The 16,034-nt window shown below is 43.4% G+C and overlaps 1 protein-coding gene across 17 annotated transcripts in view; it reads right to left on the reverse strand.

Moving 5' to 3' along the window:
* The window catches only part of ZBTB38 (zinc finger and BTB domain containing 38), a 134,465-nt gene extending 129,139 nt beyond the window's left edge, over positions 1-5,326 (reverse strand). For 8 of the 17 annotated variants that reach the window (XM_069563655.1, XM_069563503.1, XM_069563551.1 and 5 more), the window contains exon 1: positions 5,022-5,284. The gene's annotated coding sequence lies outside the window, so the exon portion shown is untranslated. Of the gene's footprint in view, positions 1-5,021 lie in introns of all 17 variants that reach the window. The other 9 variants (XM_069563509.1, XM_069563535.1, XM_069563525.1 and 6 more) reach the window with 7 other exon arrangements.
* Between the last annotated feature and the right edge of the window lie 10,708 nt (positions 5,327-16,034).

Here is a 16,034-nt window from a genome sequence, read left to right on the forward strand (position 1 = left end):
GTGGCCCAATTCTATAGCTCAGGGGCTTTGTGGAACAGCTCAGCACTGGGTGAGCTCCTGATCTGGGTTGCTGAGCAGTGGGTGGTGGCATCATCCACCAAGAGAGAGACTAAAAGAGCAGTGGCCTCAGCAAGTTTTGAGGAGCTCTGAGTACCACTGTGTGTTGTGCATGTAAGGAAGTCTTTAGACAGGTGGATCTATTTACTGATGAGAGGATTATGTAAGTAGATGTAAGTAAGTTGTAGATGAAGCCAAGGACAGAACAATGTAGGCTAGCAGGCACACGAAAGTGCATGATAAACACCACCTGTAAAGCTGGATAGACACAGAGAAGTCCATGGAGACTGGGAGAGCCATTTTGAAAAGAGAGTATCACTGTTTCATTGGATTGGTGTGTGTGAATGAATGAATGTGTATATTAAATGATTTATCCCTGCCATGCCTCCTGGCTCCTCCCTCTTGAAGTAACTTCAGGCACTAGACCAGAGGACCAGAATCTGCCCCCAGTTATCTTGGGGTAACAGCCACCAGAGGCAGCACCTAGTTCTTGATGTGACTACAAAGTCTGTCTTGGATTTTCAGGAAATGTTGAAAGTCAGAAAGTCTCTCATCTGGCCATACTGTTCAGATTTCCTTAGTTTGGAGGTGATATACTGTTTTTGTTCTAGGAAAGCATTCATGGTACCATATTACATTTAGTTGTCAAGCTTCCTTAGGCTGCTTTACGGTGTGATAGTTTCTTAAACTTTCCTTGATTTTTGTTTGCTTGTTTTATTTTGGTTTGGTTTTGGCCATAACACATGGCATGCAGGATCCGAGTTCCCTGAACAGAAATCAAACCTCTGGGCTGCAGTGGAAGCAGGGAGTCTCAACCATTGGACCTCCAGGAGCTAACTTTCCTTGGTTTTGATGACTCTGACTGTTTTGAGGGGGCTTCCCTGGTGGCTCAGTCTGTAAAGAACCCACCCGCCAGTGCAAGAGACACAAGAGACGCGGCTTCGATCCCTGGGCCGGGAAGATCCCCTGGAGAAGGAAATGGTAAGTCAGGTATTTACAGAATTCCCTTCAATGTGGGTTTGTCTGTTGTTTTCTCATTATTGGCGTTACAGAAACTGGAGAGGAAGACCATAGAGGGAAAGTGCCATGCTCAGGGTCAAGGTGCATATTGTTGACCGAAGTTATCACTGCTGATGTTGACCTTGGTCACCTGGCTGAGTCCACCTTCCAGACTGCGCCCTTCAGAAGGAAGTCACACTTAAGGAGTGCAGAGTTATGTTCCCCCCTCCTTGAGGGAGGAGCCAGTTAGCTCAAATCTCTGCATTTTCATCTGAAGAAAAATCTCTTCAGCCCTCCTTTCCTCCTTTCAGACAGTCTTTTAGGAATACACAGACCTGTCAGCTATGGAGCTCAACTGATACTGTGCAGGGCCCTGGGGGGCTCCTGGGCACAGAGACTTTCTGTGCCCCCATTTCTTTGATTATAGGGAACAGCCTTCATTCAGCCTGCAGGACCTTTCCTGGGTTCCAATGGGCAGATTAGAGAATTAGAGACTGGAGGCGATGTGAGACCAAGGAGAAACAGTCAAGAGCAGCCTTGGGGCAAGGTCCTGTTTGCCCATCAATGGAAACACACAAGAGTTATCTTTGAGCTATTCTGTGGATACTGAAACCGCTTCCCTGCCCCCTGCCACCCCCCACTGCCCTGAGGTGAGAGAAGTTAACAACGATTAACTGGTAGGCTGCCCATAAGCGTGCAGATCCCAAACCAGATGAAAAGAGAGGGTTGATGATGCTTACTCCTACTCACCTTACCACCAGCCCATCAGAAGAATGTCCATGAGCTGATCATGCCTTCTTTGGACAATGGCTATATAACTTCTCACTATCTCCCCCAAGTGGCGACACACGGTTTTGAGGGCATTAGCCCACTGTGGCTCCCTTCACCTGATGAAGTAATAAAGTTATCCTTTTCTGCTTCACCCAAAACTCTGTCTCCAAAATTCAGTTCAGCACCAGCATACAGAGAAACTGAGCTTTCAGCAGTATGACTTTAAAGGGACCTTTTCCGGGACTTAACATTTCTAAATGTTATCTGTGTGCACCTCAAAATACTATATGCCATGTTTAAAATACAAGTAGTGACTTCCCTCCAGGCAGGCACTGGTTTACTGCTGGGCCTCCAGGCCTGGAGTTTCCCTTTGAAGCAAGCCTGGAAGATGTTTTGTCCAGGGGCCCGTCTGGCAACCTTGTCTACCCTGCTGGTGTCATGTATGATGCTGGCCTAACTTAAAAGTCAGGAAGAAGTGAAAATTCCCCACAAGAGGCAGAGTCAGAAAGGAAGTGCTTGAAAAGAAGAATGCTGTTTCACTGTATTATGTAATGTCCCACTTTGTTATAATAACAGCACTCACTTCTATAAACCAAGAGTATCACAGTAAAGACACACTACATGGTCAGAGACGGCATCATACAGAGGAGGTAAGGTGAAGAATTTTCCACCAAGACTGTAGAAAGAATTATTTACTTGGTGAAAACTCCAACGAGAGTAAAAGCCATGTGAGTCAGGAAACACAGTGCTTGTATTTTAGGATAATACATTTTTATATCAATGATTTAATAAAGAATTACTGTGCTCTGGTAAGATAGGACCCCGCCCCCCCGCCCCTTGGGTTCCCTCCAGTGTCTATGCGCTGCTGACCCCTGTGGCCTCCCCACAGGGTAAGGAGAAGTGACAAGCCAATTGTTTTTCTCTTTCACTCTATTTTCCTCCTTAGTGCCTGGACTTTGAAGTTCACTGTCATGTAAACATTAACTTGCTTCTTAAATAAAGCCACAGAAGGCAAACTGTAATCTGAGCATATGATTTACCCAAACTCTTTCCCATGAGCCCTAAGGATTTTAATTTCTTCTCTACCAAGATGTCTCTGTCTCATAGAATTAGTTTTGAAATAGGCTTAAATTATCATCAACATCATCATCATCATTATTATTATTGAAGTGCTTTCCAAAGAATACCCATCAGAGATGATGTTAGGTGGTAATATCCATCAAGTTTCTTTTTAAAATATATTTAAGTTAAAAAAAAAAGTTTGACACTGTAAAGCAATTGTCCTCCAACAACAAATAAGAAAAAAGAAAAAAAAAATTGATTTAAAGGGAAAAAACATGTTAAATGGAGGTACAAGTGGCAAAACACAAGACAAAAATCATCCCTGGTTGAAGTTTGGGACCCACTGAACTCTTGCAGTAATCAGTTTCACATGTGAAATTTATTGTACACAAAAAGCCTGAATCATAACTTTGGGAACACCCCATAGCAACTAAGAAAGTACAGTTTTATTTTTTTGCAGTAGCCAGTCATCTTCTACCTATGTTACCAACAGTTTTCTTTTATAACATAGTTGTGCTGATCACGAGAGTCTAAATCACGCTGGCAAATCCTTCAAAACAAATTACATGCCTCATTAATACAATCTTTGCAAGACTGGTGTTAAAACAGAGGTATCTTGGAATTTTGCTTTGGAAATGTTTTTAGATTTTTCTAAAACATTGTATTTTTTATTTTTTCCTTATATATTTTTATTTTTCATTATATTTATTTTTATTATATATCTAAAAGTTATATTTTATTCTCCCCAAATTAAAATGATATAAAATTATAGTGAGCTTTTCTAACACCAAGAACCTTAATATATGTCACTATCTGAATTGCTGAAGAAACAACACCTTAGTTTTGAGATCTTGACTTTATAAAAATGATATGTCTTAATTATTTCCCTTCTACATCCATCACGCTGGTGTGTTCTTTTGCCACATATGTGTCATATAGAATTATTTTGCTGGACTTGAACTGTGTAGCTTGTATGGTGTCAAATAAATAAAAGATCGATACTTTAAAAATGTTAATTTCGTTAATCTTTTTCTGTCCTGAGATGTTTTTCATTGACATGTAATAAAATATTTTTGAGTTGTTAACCCCTCTCCACAGTAGGAAGTCTACATATTTGTAAATTTATTTAATCCACAATTTCAGATTAGTTGGCCTTTTCTAAATACCAAACCGGCCAGCTGCAGTCAATTTGACCACTTCCATGATCATCTTGCATTTATCCATAACTAAAGTAGCTGGTGGGAGAAGGCAATGGCACCCCACTCCAGTACTCTTGCCTGGAAAATCCTATGGACAGAGGAGCCTGGTAGACTGCAGTTCGGGGGGTCGCTAAGAGTCGGACACGACTGGGCGACTTCACTTTCACTTTTCACTTTCATGTATTGGAGAAGGAAATGGCAACCCACTCCAGTGTTCTTGCCTGGAGAATCCCAGGGACAGCAGAGCCTGGTGGGCTGCTGTCTAGGGGGTCGCACAGAGTCAGACACGATAAAAGTGACTTAGCAACAATAGCAAAATAGCTGGTTGTTTAAATTTGCTTTGGAGAATTGGGTATAGATAGAACAAATGGCAATTACATTACAGAGTTTTGAATTTCTCTTAAAATATGAGCACTGCTGTTTATCTTTATGCTTAAGTTCCAAGAAACACTTTTTGATTATTCTTGTTATTCTGGTTGTCTACTATTATTTTATCTTTATAAATACATCCTTTAATTTGCAAAGTGACTTAATTTGTTTTATTGATTCTAGGTGTCAGTGATAATGCCACTAATTAGCTTTGAAAACATAACTATGATATCATCGTACTATTTTTGAGCAATAAATGAGCATTCTTTCCATCCATGGCAATCTCCAATCCTTTCCTTCCCGCCCCCACCCTTTCCTTCTATCTTCCTCTCCCTCCTTCATCAAATATTTATTAGGCATTTGCCTGTCCAGCACATACTAGATGTGGAGAATCAATGATGGATAAAACTCTCAGTCCACCAAGAAGCTTATTCTATTGATTTAAAATTTTTTCTTCCTGTTTATTCCAAAGGTCATTTGGACAAAACACACTAATGAAATTCATGGGAAATAAAGCAAATATGGACAACTTTCACTGAGTTGGAGAAAAAGTATATCACCAACCTTTAGCAGCTGCAGTGAAATCTTTCTTCTCTGGGGGCTTGGCCTATATCAACAATTCTTCTTCTCCCCAAGAGCTGGCCCTGGGGCAGGCATTCTTCCTCCTCTAGCATGAGTAACCTTGGCTGGGAATGTTTGGTTGGACACCAGTTAGATGAGACCCAGAGCAGCCGGAGAGCCCTCCTAGAAACCCTAGTTGCCCACACTTGTTTGGTGTGGCCGCATGAGGCCTCTGGTACAGAGCTCCTGTAGAAAACCACAAATGCGCAGGAAATTGGGGAAAATCAGATAAAGGCAAACCATTAAATGACACATGAACAGAAAGGAAACAGTTAAGAATTAACCCAAACTAATTTAAGGCTATAAGAATGAGTGGTGCAACGGTTTAGTTAATAAGTAGCTGGTCTCCAAAACTAGGACACTGGAGCCAAATGACTAAGGGCTTTTAGAGCCATCAAGGGACAGGTGGAAGGAGAAATGGGCTCATCACAGAGAGAATCACAAATGGCTGTGGGTGGTAGAAGGCAATGCATCCTTGACTCATACAGATTCGTACGTGCACTCATCTACCTCTACATAAATCTATTGATCCATTCAGCAGATACTTGTAGAGTACCACTGTTCTGGATGCTGCTGCTGAGGACACGCAGTGAGCACAACCCTGACGATCAGGAGCCTGCTGGAGGCACCATGAGCAACTGGCTGGAATGTAGGTAGGGATTATACAAAGAAAAAGGCAATGTTGAAACTCGAGAATAGGGAGAAAATACTTGCAAACGATGTGACTGACAAAGGCTTAATTTCCAAAATACACAAACAGCTCATATAACTCAACAACAACAACGACAACAACAAAAACCCAAACAACAAAAACAAACAAAAAAAAAACCCAAACAACCCAATCAAAAAAGTGAGCAGAAGACCTAGAGACTTTTGTCCAAAGGAGAGATACAGATGGCCAATAGGCACAGGAAAAGATGCTCAACATCACTAATTATTAGAGAAATGCAAATCAAAACTATAATGAGGTACCATCTCATGACGGTCAGAATGGCCATCATTAAAAAGCCTACAAATAATAAATGCTGGAGAGGGTGTGGAGAAAAGGGAATCCTCCTGCACTGTTGGTGGGAATGTAAGTTGATACAGCCACTGTGGAAACAGTATGGAGGTTCCTCAGAAAATTAAAAATAGAATTACCAGATGGTCCAGCAATCCCTCTCTTGGGCATATGTCCAGAGAAAAACATGGTTCAAAAAGATACATGCACCCCTATGTTTATAGCAGCGATGTTTACACTAGCCAAAACATGGAAACCATCTAAATATCCATTGACAGATGAGAGGATAAAGAAGATGAGGTACATATATACAGTGGAATATTACTCAGCCATAAAAAGAGCAAAAGAATGCCATTTGCTGCAACATGGATGCAACGAGAGATTATCATACTAAGTGAAGTAAGTCAGAAGGAGAAAGATAAATACTTATACATATGATATCACTTACATGCGGAATCTAAAATAAGACAAATGAACCTATCTATGAAACAGGAAAAAAAATAGGGACAGAGAGAATAGACTGATGGTTGCCAAGGAGGAGGGGAATGGGAGACGGCAGGAAAGTCTGGGATTAGCAGATGCAAACTGGCATATATAGAGTGGATAAACAACAAGGTCCTACTGTATAGCAGAGGGAACTATCCTCAATATCCTGTGATAAACCATAATGGAAAAGAAAATGAAAAAAGAATGTATAGGTTTGTATAACTGAGTCACTTTGCAGGTATAGCAGTAATTAAAAGAACACTGTAATTCAACTTTACTTCAATAAAAAGTAAATAAACAAGAACCTGAAATCTGCTGAGTGTGGCTAGTTTCTGCAAAATACCAAGGCCCCTAGAACCTTCCAGTGGAACAAGCTGTCACCGACTCCTTCATCCTTTCCCTAGTCTGAGGTCGTCTCCTCCTTCTTTCATTCACTCAGCCTAGTGAGGCCATGTTCACCATCCACACCTTAAGGCTCAAGACTCTCTACTCAGGCCTCCAGATGACCCCCTTCTTGCTGTGTCCTTTTCTCTGTGTGTGCACAATCCTGGTGTGTCTCGTGTCCCCAAATTTACTCTTCTTATAAAACCAGTCAGATTGGATTAGGACCCACTCTAATGGCCTCATTTAACTTAATAACCTTTTTAAAGGTCCCATTTCCAATATACAGTCACATTATGAAGCAACAGATGTTAGGGCTTTAACATATGAAATCAGGGGTTTATGATTCAGCCCATAATACCACCACTCCACTGCTGGAAGATTTTCCTTTCTGGTTGCCCTGCGATTCACTGTGTGGAAAATGGCATGAACCACAGAGAAAGCCAGTGACCACAGGGCCTTCTACTTCCTAAAACCGTGCCTACCTCAAACCAAGAGAGAAGAGAAAGAGTCTTAAGGTCTGCACGCCCTTATGCATACCTACACCTTGTTGCAGAGAGATGGTTCATGCCCTCCTAGGATCTGAAGCAGCTTCCCAAATTCTAAGAAACAGAGGAAGTTTCTACTAGAGGCAGCTGTACCCTATTTTTTACCTTAGGATCACATGGGAAAGAGTCAAACCTTTGACCATCAGACAAAGGAGTCTTCAAAGATCTCAGTTGCTTTAGAGGCAAACTACACTGTAATAACAGAGCCAAGACAAGAGGAAGTGCCTCTGCAAGGCACAGTTAGTAGCATTCTGAAAATTAGTGTTTCCTGTTTGCTTCAAACATTCTTCTTCTGCAGGGACCTTGCTTAGTGTTAACAGGTCCTGCTTGCCAGTGGCTCTAGGTCAGCTTACTGAAAGCCAGTTGTTTCTATTTTACCTTCCTAGCTGCTGACAGTCCACCCTCTTCCCCTCCCTCTTATCAAGTTTCTTCAGTTGTTTCTAATCGGCCTCGGTTCTTCCACTGCCGTTTGTTCTCACTTCCCTCAGTCCTTTCAAGTACCTTTTGGTTTCTCCAAACCCTCTGCCCTTTCCCCGTCACTCATCAATCCCAGTCTGGCCAAATCACCCTCGGTCCCACAGATCCTTCCCCTTACACTCCAGTCCTTGATCCATTCCCACCACATCATCCCCTAGCCCCGCCCACTCTGTCCTAGCTCCCCCTACTACCCCAAAGGAATACAGACTCCCTCCTATCCAAACTTTAAACTTTTTATTTTGTATTGGGGTATAGCCAGTTAACAATGTTGTGGTAGTTTCAGGTGAACAGCAAAGGGACCTAGTCATACACATACATATATCTCTTCTCCCCTGGACTCCCACTCCCAACAAGGCTGGCACACAACATTGAGCAGAGTTCCATGTGCTCTACACTAGGTCCTTGTTGGTTATCCATTTTGACTAAAGCAGTGTGTACATGACCTTCCCAAACTCCCTGACTATCCCTTCCTCTTGGCAATCATAAGATTGTTTTCTGAGTCAACATAGACTTTTTAATGGTGATTCCTTTTTTTTTTTTTTGACTGCACTGGGTCTTTGTTGCTGCACAAGGGCTTTCTCTAGTTGCGGCACACAGGCTTCTTATTGCTGTGACTTCTCTTGTTGCTGAGAACAGACTCTAGGGTGTGTGGGCTCAGTAGCTGTGGTTCCCAGACTCTGGAGCACAAACTCAGTAGTTGTGGCACACGTGCTTAGTTGCTCCAAAGCATGTGGGATATTTCCCGGACCAGGGATTGAACCTGTCTCTTGAACTGGCAAGCAGATTCTTTACCACGGAGCCAACAGGGAAGCCCCCAACTGTATTTCTGAACCTGTGAATTGTCTGTTCATATTCCTTGTCCATGTTTCAATTTGGTGGCCTTTTTCTTATAGAGTTATATATTTGTGTTCTTTTATCTTTTATATATTCTCATGAATATTTTCTTGTAGATATTCCTTCTCTTCTAACTAACTGGGCTGCAATAGACTGAATAGCCCTTAAAATGCTGTCATGCAGTTATAATGGGATTCTGAACAACTAAGATTTTGCAGAAATGTTCAAAGGTTGTTTTAAAAATTCCATCCAGTAAGAATTGTTGTAAACTTTATAAACAGCAAAAGCAGCAAGCAAATACAGTGCATGGATCAGTAAATTGGGTTTCAGCAAATGGGTCTGCTTCTTCTACCAACACATGTCTCAATACCTCAAAATGTGACTGCGTTTATTTGTTTTTATATGTCTATTTCCCCTTCATATTCATTGCCTTTACTCATTTCTTTTTTAGTCACACGGCAATACATTTTATTGTGGAAAGATTTAAAATACACATATATGTGTGTAGAACTGTAGCAAATATTTTTGTGCTTGCCAACAGGCATTCCCCACTCACCCATGATAGCCAAGCCCAAATTTTGTTCAGGTATCCCCTCAAATCTGTCAATTGGATTATATAATTCTTTAATTTTCTACTTGGTTTATAAATTTCTGAGAAAGTAACAATAAGAAGAGGGGTAGGAGAAACCCAGAAACCATGATTTCATAGCCCCAGGTCCTCAGTGTGACCTGGGAGCAGGTCCACTCACTCAGTGACAGTGTAGTGAGCCTGCCTTTGTACCTGTTGTGGGTTCCATTTAGAAGGTGCTCGTACAAGTTCTAAAAGGGGTCTAAAGTGGATTCAGTGTGTGGCAGTTTACAGAACTGGTGAGCTGGCAAACCTAGTTGATATCTATTCTTGTATGGGCTTTAGGTGAGGGAACTTAGCAAAGATGTGATGCATGACAGACACTGGTATCCTGCTTGACCTTAGGGGAGAAGGGACTCACCCAGAAAAGGGAAGGTCTTTTCATGAGGGACTTTGTAACTTGAACTGACAGCCTTGTGAATGGAGAGACTGCATATGTGGCAAGAGATCGGGGGATTCTCAGGTTACAAGTCAAATATCACAAATATGTTGTTGACACAGACTCAGAGAGCCATGAGCACAACATTCTTTAGAGTCCAACAGTGCACACTTGGGTCCAATATGCCAGATGAATATGCTGCAAAACAGAAAAAAAAAAAAACTGCTTACACAGAGGAAGAGGAATCTTCTCCATGTGTTCAATTTTTGTAACAACATTGCACATACAAAAAATTTAATATGTAAGAGATAAAGAAGGTGAATAAATACTGCATATCAATCAGCTAGAAAAAGAAACAACATTACCAATCCCTTTGAAGACCATATGCACATTTCTGTTTAATACTCTGAACTGAAAACTGAACATGATGCCTACACCTCACTTCATATGTCACTGGCCAGAACTGCACTGCAAGCCCATACTTCAACATGTCATTTCAAGGGTGACTGGATGTTTATGATTGCTTAGACAGTAGTTTTCAAACTTTTTGGTCTCAGAACCCCTTTCCATTCTTAAAAATTATTGAGGATGCCAAAGAGCTTTTGTTAATGTGGATTATATCCATCCATCAGGACCATATTAGAAATTGAAACTAAGAAACTTTTTAAATATTTCATTTAAAATTACAATAATAAATCCAATACTTGTTAATGAATGCACATACACTTTTTAAGAAACATATACTCTCCAAAACAAAAAGTAATTAGTACTTTACAAGTAATCAGTGGAGAAGGCAATGGCAACCCACTCCGGTATTCTTGCCTGGAAAATTCCATGGACAGAGGAGCCTGGTAGGCTGCAGTCCATGGGATCGCTAGGAGTCGGACAGGACTGAGCAACTTTACTTTCACTTTTCACTTTCATGCATTGGAGAAGGAAATGGCAACCCACTCCAGTATTCTTGCCTGGAGGATCCCAGGGACGGGGGAGACCGGTGGGCTGCCGTCTTTGAGGTCGCACAGAGTCGGACACAACTGAAGCGACTTAGCAGCAGCAGCAGTAATCAATACTTTACATTTTTGCAAATCTGTCTGGCTTAATAGAAGACAGCTCAATTCTCATACTTGCTTCTGCATTCCAGTTGGTTCTAATATTATTTTGGGTGAAGTATATGAAGAAAATTTGACCTCACAGAGATAAGTAGTTGGAAATGAGGGGAGTATTTTAGTAGTCTTTTCAGATAATTTTGGATATTCTTATCTGCATGCTAAGTCACTTCAGTCGTGTCCAACTCTTTGTGACCCTATGGACTGTAGCCCACCAGGCTCCACTATCCATGGGATTTGCCAGGCAAGAATACTGGAGTAGATAGCCATGCCCTCCTCCAAGGGATCTTCCTGATCCAGGGATCAAAAACGTTGCTAAGTCTCCTGGATTGCAGGTGGGTTCTTTACCACTAGTGCCACCTGGGAAGCCCTGTTTTATTTGATATCATGCCAAAACCTAACAAATGATAGCTTCTTAAAGGTTAGTAGCAATGTGGAATCTAAAACTGCATCAGTAAACTCTTCATATTCTGTGTCATTAAAAATCCATTGGGCTATCTTGCAATTGGAATAGTTTTTTTTTTTTAACCCATGCATTGTAGTTTTGTGACGTCACACATTGGGCATTCAGAAAATATTGGGTCACTAAATGTAGTGCTATTAAAATATGTCCATGTATTAGGTCCTCCACCCTTTAGGAAGTAGAGCTTATTTTCCCCTTCTTAAGTATGGACTGTACACATGACTTACTTCTAAAGAATAGAATGTGGTAGAAATTACAGAATGTGACTTATGAGGATAGATCATAAAAGACATTGATGCTTTTATCTTGCTCCCTTCATCTTGGGTCACTTGCCCTGGGGGAAGCTAGTTGCCATGTTGTGGGGATACACAAAGTCCTATGGAAACGTACTTGGGATGAAATACCCACTCTCCTGCCAACAGCCATGGGAGCGTACCATCCTGGAAGCAGATACTGTAGCTCCAGTCAGGCTTTCAGAGGACTGCAGCCTCAAGAGACAGACATCTTGACTGCAACTGTAGGGGAGTGAAACCCAAACTTAGAACCACCTACAAAAGTTACTCCCAAATTTTCGACCCACAGAAATCAAAAGATAATAAATTTTCTTGTTTTAAATCACTGTGTTTTGGAGTAATCTGTTATTCAACAACAGATACACTGAGCTTTGCAGATCTTCCAAATGTTGACACACGTTTCATTATTTGACATATTTTTGAAATCACATCCACTAACATCATCACCAAGCTCATCAGAAGAATCTTTTAAGCATGCAAAGCTGTCAAGATATTTACATGGTAGTATGGGTTTCCCTGGCCTTCCCTGGTAGCTCAGCTGGTAAAGAATCCCCCTGTAATGCAAAAGACCGTGGTTCAATTCCTGGATCAGGAAATTCCCCTGCAGAAGGGATAGGCTATCCACTCCAGTATTCTTGGGCTTCCCTGGTGGCTCAGATGGTAAAGAACCTGCCTGCAATGCAGAAGACCTGGGTTGGGAAGCTCCCCTGGAGGAGGGCATGGCAACCCACTCCAATATTCTTTCCTGGAGAATCCCATGGACAGAGGAGCTTGGGGGACTACAGTCCATGGGGTCACAAAGAGTCGGACACAACTGAGCAATTAAGCACAGCACAGCATGGGTTTCCCTGGTGGCTGAAATGGTAAAGAATCCACATATAATGCAGGAGACCTGAGTTCGATCCCTGGGTGGGGAAGATCCCCTGGACAAGGGAATGGCTACCCACTTCAGTATACATGCCTAGAGAATTTCATGGCCGGAGGAAAGCCTGGAGAGGCTACAGTCCATGGAGTCACAGAGTCAGACATGAGTGACTAAGCATGTGCGTGCACACATACACACACACCCGCATGGCAGATATGTTTTTCAAATTCTAATTTTTGCTTGAAAGGCCACATTTTATCGTTGTCAACAATAATCTCAGTTGCTTCTCTTGAAGTGACAAGCTGACTTTTATTTTCTGGAAAATTTCTCCTAAATACCCAAGTCCAAAAAAATCACTGTTGTCCAGTCATTCAAGTATAAGAGATGTTTTTTAAAAGAGAATCTAATGCAGCTAGCAAATCAAACAAGCACAGAATTGCTTTTTGTTGAGCAAGTGACATTTATTACCACCTCCAGGGGAGGAGTCCCACTGCATGGAGGCTAGTAGTTGGTAGAACAACATCTTCCACCAGAGTATCAGCCCCAGGGTGTCAACCTACTCCACTGTTGCAGGTATTGGTGTTGGCGAAAAGACACAATTCACACGGGCAATGTGTGAACAATGCTTTACTCTTTACCAGTGATGAGAAAGAGCAAGATCAGCTTCACTGATGACAGTCCCCATGGCCAGCAGCTCTGTATGCACTCTTCTTGTGCTACAAGCAAAGGGCCCAATTCTCTCCCTGCTGCAAACAGATACAGCAGTGGGTTTGGTTGGGTGTCACATGATGCACACGGTTAAGCAGAACAAAGAAGTACACATCCAGTCCAGAACAGGAAAAGACATTCCCAAACAAAGGGATATGCCCAGCCCAGACTGTGGGAGCTCTTTATATCTTTGTAAGGAAATGTTCTGGGCCCACAGCACATTCTTATACAACAGTACAGGGGTTGAGACTGAGCACGTAACTACCTTTACTAACACTTTTTCCAAGATGAACAGAGTTATTTTGAGATGCAGACGACTTGCTTTATTACAGCTCCCATTCTGTCACATAGAATAACAAAAGGACCCATACTCCAGGTTCAGAATTGAGTAAAAGGAACACTTTTTTACAACTTCATTAAGGACATTCTGGTAATAGAAGAAACAGGCCCCAAATGGAGTCACTTGTGCTAAGCCCCAAGTCAACAAACCAAGACTTAATACCTAACCTAACAGCAGTTTCAGCCTCTCCCTGGAATGTGACCTTTAGCCAGTCAGTGTAAAATTTCATGAGCAGCAATGATGAGGTAATCCTGATAAACCCCTGTATTTCACCAAAGGAAGATGATCTTGCTTGAAACTCTGAAAAATGTCTTCCTCTGCCTGTTTAGGCGTACATATAGTTCTGTCTTTTGAGACCGCTCGCCCCCTTTCACCTATACCCTAACCCTCCCATTTTGCTTCAGTAGCTGTCAGTCACTTAAATGTCCTACAGTTCCCTCTTAGTTCACACCTTTCCTTCAGTTTTCTTCTTTTCCTCCAAATGGTCCAGACCCTCTTTCTCATTCCAGTCCTACCAATTGCTCCCATTTCAAGCCAGGATGCTCTAAGTAGCTTCCAACCAGCAAGATGAAAATAGGCAGCAGGGCCCAGATAAGGTGTTGCTGGAGTCTGAGGGAATGAAGCTGGGACTGGAGAGTCTGAGGAAGGGGGCTGACTTTGTACAGAATCCAAGCATTTAAGGATATGTGCTGGACCAGTCCTATATACCCACAGGGCTGGGGCCACTGGAAACATCTTGGGAACTGCAACAGCAGGTCAGGATCCACAAATTTCTCCCCTCCACGCTACTGTCCACACCTGTCCCCACAGTCCACAGCTTTGATTCCTGCAGCTACTGCTAGAAGAAGCAAAGTTGTGAGACCAACATGGGGAGCCCTGTGGGTTATGCCCTTTATGGCCAGGTCTTCACTTCTTCCCAGTGCAAGACAGGCAATGCAGCACTGGGAATAAGCTTTACCCAAGACCAAGACCATTGGAAGGACTGATGCTGAAACTGAAACTCCAATATTTTGGCCACCTGATGCGAAGAACTGACTCCTTGGAAAAGACCCTAATGCTGGGAAAGATTGAAGGCAGGAGAAAGGGGAGACAGGGGATGAGATGGTTGGATGGCATCACCGACTCGATGGACATGAGTTTGAGTAAGCTCCAGGAGTTAGTGATGGACAGGGAAGTCTGGCGTGCTGCAGTCCACGGGGTCGCAAAGAGTAGGACACGACTGAGCGACAGAACTGAACTGAACTGAAGACCATCGAGCCATCGGCCTCTATTCCCAGGGACGTCCAAAGGTGGGGACAGAGAACGCAGCGGTGGGAGTGCACGTCGGCTTTGGGTCTGGTCGTGCGCGCCAGAGGGAAAGCGGAATAATGCACTGAAAGGCTGTTGCCAGGTCCTTTCCCTCTGACGTCCCGGTTTCTGACTCACTGACGACCCCTGGAGGTAGACAATCCGCAAAACCTCTTCTACTCTCTGGGGCACCGATTCCACCGCCAGGCTCACCCTAACTTCCGCTTTAGGGCAAAGAGCGCAGTTCCGGGGTGGGGCCCCGCGAGGCCCTGTGGGAAATGGAGTCTTGTCAGGAGGATTCTGGGAGTCGTAGTTCCTACTGGTCCTTATGCGCACGCGCATTTTCTTCTTAGCCTCCCTGGGCTTCAGCTGCTCCACCCGGCGGGAAAGAGACACGTGAGCTTATGTGTGGCTGGCCTGTAACTTGCGCCGGTTCTGGCTTTGTCCTCTGGGGAGTCCGCTGGGGCGGGGTCACCAAGTGGAACGTGACGGACGGACTTGGATCTTCTGTCAATTACAATTGCCAGTTGTAATCGGGCAATTACAGCGGCAAGTGATAATCGCCGAGATGCAGGGTGTAGGAGCAGTGCGTAAAGGCTGAGAGGAGGAGGCATCGGAGCCAAAGCTTGGGGGTGTGGAATAGAACCAGGCCCAGGGGCGACGCATTTAAAGAACGGAGCCTCGAGAGCGCAGAGTGCCCAGCGAGCAGGGCCGCGGTCGTGAAAGGACCCCGAGTCCCACGGAGGAGATGGGCGTTATCCCCTGACAGTATAAATCTATTGTGGGTTTCGGCGGGGCACGCTACCTAGGCGTCCTAACTTAAGAAAAATAAGGGCACTGTGGCTGCTGTCCGGAGGGGTCTCGAGGGAAGGGCACTGAAGACCGAGTCCAGGGGGAGGCGATGGGATCGGATGGTGGCAGTGGGCTGAGGGGAGGAGGGGGATGGGGAGAGAGAGGAGTTGAGGATTCCCGCACTTCTCGTGTGGGCCTCCGGCCGGTCTGTAGATTATCTCACTTAGTGAAATTCTTACTCAGAATCTGTTTCAACACCCCACCCACCCTCGCCAAAGACTTGAGGGGTCCAGGAGTGAGCACACAAGTGCAAATGCATTCACAAAACTATTCAGATGTACACTGACACAAAGAACATCCATGCACATA

Source organism: Ovis canadensis, chromosome 1, assembly GCF_042477335.2.
Source record: "Ovis canadensis isolate MfBH-ARS-UI-01 breed Bighorn chromosome 1, ARS-UI_OviCan_v2, whole genome shotgun sequence".
NCBI lineage: Eukaryota > Metazoa > Chordata > Mammalia > Artiodactyla > Bovidae > Ovis > Ovis canadensis.